The following is a 5000-nucleotide window of genomic DNA, read 5'->3' on the forward strand; positions in this document are numbered from 1 at the left end:
ATACCTGGTGTCGAACTAATCCTCTCGATATCCAAAATCTCATCTACTTATATATATATACTAATTATAAAATATATATATATATATATATATATATATAAATTTATAATATATTAATGAATATTTATCGACACATGCATCCCAGATATAATCTCTGTCTTTCTTTCTTTTCTTTTTTCTTTTTTATTATTTCTTTTTTTTTTCTTTCTTTCCTTTTCCTTTTCTTGTTATATCCATCATTTTATTTATTTATTTATTCCAATTTTCGTCACTTTGAACGCGAAGAAGGAGGAAAGAAGGAAATGAAGAAAAAAAGTTCAATCGTCGTCGATGATGTTTTTTCTTTTTTCTTGTTTTTTTTTTTTCCAAATTCGAAAAGAAATTTTATTTTAAACGCGTATACCGCCATTTTCCTTCTCCTACGACGAGTAACACGGAGGAACGACGTGGAACTTTAGTTCGCCATCGGCGTCGTCATCGGAGCAACGACGAGTGCTCGTAAAGCATCGAGAACGTAAAAAGCAGCTTTATACCCGGTGTCTCGACGGTCACGTGTTTCTCGGATGCCGTGTGATAACGAGCGAGAGAGCGAGCTTGATAGTATGTATATGTGCGTGTGTGTGTGTGTCTCTCTCTCTCCCTCTCTCTGTGTGTGTGTGTGTGTGTGTATGTGTGTATGTGTATACAGGCGCACAAGCAATTGCGCGAGCGCAACGTAACGACCGAATATTTTTCCTTTCGACTACTCTTCTCTTTTCCTTTCTCTCTCTCTCTCTCTCTCTCTCTCTCTCTGGCTCTTTGGCTCCCTGGCTCTCTAGCTCTATCTATTTCTTTCTTCAATCTTCCGTAGCTCGCGATAAAACTTCATTCGCCTTCGCGATACCACTACCAGCATGAACGACCAGTTCCTATTTTCTCACCTCTAGTCCTTCCCGATTATCGAGCGAACGCGTCAGCTTGCACGAGAATTTTATACTTCAAAGAATAAACTTTGCGATTAACCAACGCAACCATTTTTTCCCCTTCTCTTTTCCTTTCCTTTTTCATTACTTTTCTCTTTCGTTTTCTTTATTTCCATCCGTTTTCGATGAAATAAGAAATCGATAATGAGAATTTCTCATCGAATCGAATCGATCTCGTGTCCTTCGATGAGCTTCGAAAAATCATATATCTATATATACAAAAAGATGAAGGAGAAGAAGGAGAAGTAGAAGAGAAAGAAAAAGAGAAAAAAAAAAAAAAGAAAAATATAGCTAGTCCGTTTTTTATCCATACGATTTTGATCCCCCGATACAACTCTCGTTTATCGTATCCCACTACCAAGAATAGATCGGATGTAAGGAATCCACGAATACTTTTGCAATGTCTACTCGTTGACCCCTTTGTGTTCTACGAGGCAAGTTGAACAATCTCCATTTCTTTTTACCTACCCTTTTTTTCACGTGTTTTCGACACGGTCAAACGACATTTTTTATCGTTTTATCATCTCTCTCTCCCTCTCTCTCTCTCTCTCTCACTCACTCACTCACTCTCTCTCTCTCTCTCTCTCTCTCTCTCTCTTTCTCTCTCTCTCTCTCTCTCTCTCTCTCTCTCTCTCTCTTTGTATTCTGTCGTTAAGGATTGGGAGCAAGCAATTTGTTTCTCCATCGACAAAGTTCTGCTCCTCTCTTTCTCTCTCTCTCTCTCTCTCTCTCTCTCTCTCTCTCTCTCTCTGACTCAAAAGTTTATTTACTCTTTCGTACGATCGTCTAGGAAAGACACAAGAAGGGTGGCAAAAGTTCGATTCAGCACGGGGGTGTTTATTGAATTCCGTTGCGATCCATTATTTGCGGCCTGGTGAATCCGAGGCCACGAGCAATAAATCGCCCGAATCTGTGGGCCCAACAAAGGGAGATGTTCGAAGGGTTTGAAAATCCACGTCGTCGACCTCGAACCATCCCTTTCCTTCTCATCCAGGAAAACGCTCGAGGGAACTGGTTAAGCGGTACTTCGCTTGGAAGGACTCGATGCTTAAGGGCTCCTCGAGTAGTTCTCTCCTCGATCAAACGAGCCACGGTTTATTACCGAATCATCATCGGTAACATCGACGAAATCTAGAATCGAATCGTCGTTCTGCATTCATCGAATTTCAAAAAAAAAAAAAAAAAGAAAGAAAGAAAATTAAAGAAAAGAACGCTTGTAAAATTCTTTCGTTGTTGTTGTTATTGTCGTTATATGTTCTCTCTTTATTTTTGAATTTTAATAAATGGATAATATTTTTCCAATCGCTAATACTTATAATACGAACGTAATTTTGTTTTTAATATCTCTGCGATATTTGATCTATAACTTCAAGGTCATTCCTAATAAAATTCTTATTACGAATATTTTACGATTTGTAATCAACGTGACAAAACATTTTTTATATATTTCAATGATTAATATAACAAATATTAATATGGAAGAACGAGTCGTTAACAATGATACATATTTGTTATTTTTAATTGTACTAAATATGAATATATATATATCTCCTATCGTATACTTCGTACATATTGTTAAATCAATTTAACAAGATCAAACAAACGTTTTTTTACTACAATGCATTATGAAATTCTCAAGTGATTACGCACATATAAAATTCAAGAACGGTGCACGATTTGAAATCGTATAAAAGATGCTTATAACGCAAAGATACGGCCATTAATTCGTTCCATTCAGAAATAATTGCTCGCATCGCGATGAGATAAAAGGGATACCGTGGGTCTGGACCAGTTGGCACCAACCCTTCGGATCTTACAATTTGGAACCCTTGATACACAACGAATCAGGGCAAAGCGTAATCGTTAGCATGCCGGTCTATCGTTTATCCTTTCTTAGTGGCTAACCCCTGGAAACTCGACAGCAATACGATATGCCATACGAATCCCTAGAAAATGGTGGCCAGTTTGAATCGAGGATATTCTGTCTCACGCTATACTATTCTCTTATCTTAGTGGATAAACAGATAAGAAACTGGAATGAATCGATTTCACGAACAAACGACCGAACGAATGAACGAACAAACGAACAATCGATCGAATGAACGATTAGTAAACGAAGATAGAATGAATCGGATTAATTAATTGGATTGTACAAAAAAGTAAAATTTAAATATATATATAATAACACACACACATATATATATATATATGTATAAGAATTATACAAAGAGAAAGAGAGAGAAAGAGAGAGAAAGAGAGAGAGAGAGAGAGAGAGAGAGAGAGAGAGAGAAGAGTTCCGACGACACAATTATAAAAGTTCGTCTGTCGATGGAGATGCGCGTGCCACCGAGAGCAACGAGGAATCGGACGGTTCCGATAGCAAGATAGAGACAGATATATAGATAGAGAGAGAGAAAGAGAAATAGAGAGAGAAAGAGAGAGAGAGAGATAAAGAGAAAGAGAGAGAGAGAGAGAGAAGGATAGAAAGATAGAAGGAGGGTAGAAACGACAGGGTGGTAGTTGCCCCGTTGAATCAAGATGAGGGAGAGCTTGGATGGGGTGAGACCGGGAAGGTGGTCGGAAGCGGACAGAGCCATGGGTTGGGTTCCACGGGAGTGGATGGATGGGCGAGTTGTGAGTTATCAGGGTCGGGCAGGCTCGTGGCTCTACTCGTCCTCTTTCTCTCTCCTGTCTCTGCTAGAAAGAAAGAGAGAGAGAGAGAAAGAGAGAGAGAGAGAGAGAGAACTAGTAGGATGGACTGGGGTAGTTCTGGCCAGGTCCTATCCACCAGGAGCCTCAGTGGGTTGGGGTGATCGATATGCCGTGTGGCAGTACGCCTCTGCCGTACAGCGTGGCACGTCGACGTGCGCACCCTCCTAATTAACCCTTTTCAACGCGATGCGTGCCACTCTTCTATCTACCCTTCCGCAACTCGACTCTCTCTCTCTTTTTCTCTCTCTCTCTCTCTCTCTCTCTCTCTTTCTCTCTTATATCTCTCTCCCACTTTTTCTCTTTCCTTTTTTTTATTTTCTCTATTTTTCTTTACATACCTTCTTTTATTTCTTTAGTTTACTTTTCCTTTTAATTGTTCCTTTGTTATAATTATTCCAACCGTATAATTTTTTACCTTACAATTTTGCCCTTCGTTACCCTTGTTATCGCGTACGGAACTGTTCGAAATTTCCCGCTCGAAAATCATAGCTCGATTCCTCCTTCCTCATTCTCCGCATCAACCCCCCCCCCTTCTCTCTTTCTCTTTCTCTCTATGCCGAATGGACGAACGCGTCACGTTCACAATATCACCCCCGCCCCCTCCGCCCCCCTCCCAGCATTGCCATCGTTTCATAGTGAAATATGACGCTTTTTAAATCGTGATTTAAGCGCGTTAACTGACCTAAAGATGTCACATTCATCATCCTTTTACGAAAAAATACGATAACATTCTTCTTCTTCTTATTTTTTATCTTCTCTTTTTCGTTTTTCTTTTTTTTTCTGTTTCTTTTTTCCTTTTTATTATTTCTTTTCGATTCATTGAGATAAACATTTTTTTTACACTCTTTCATTCATATATATATATATGTGTGTGTGTGTGTATACATGATAATATTATATGATAAATGTTAATGATCTTTTGTTTTCGAAAGATATGAAGATTTTTAATTGATACAAAAAAAAAGAGAAAAGAAATCGAATATTTCTTTAAAACGATAAAAATAAATGAGTAAAGAACAAAAAATGTATGAGTATCTAGAAATGAATGAACGAAAGAAACGACAAAAATTTCTCTCATGAAGGTAGAACCTTCGAAGCTTATTAGTGATTCTAACGTCATTCTTGTTTATTTTCTATCTCTCTCTCTCTCTTCCTGTCTCTCTCTATCCATCTATCTATCTACCTATCTATTTATCTATCTATCTATCTATCTATCTATCTTTCTCTTTCCTTCTCTTTCGAAGAGATCATATCGATATTTCTATGCTATAGTCTATCTCGTGCAGTGTGCACGGCATATCGAGAAGATGGTGTGTTGGAGAATAC

Source organism: Vespa crabro, chromosome 4 (assembly GCF_910589235.1).
Source record: "Vespa crabro chromosome 4, iyVesCrab1.2, whole genome shotgun sequence".
NCBI classification, from domain to species: domain Eukaryota; kingdom Metazoa; phylum Arthropoda; class Insecta; order Hymenoptera; family Vespidae; genus Vespa; species Vespa crabro.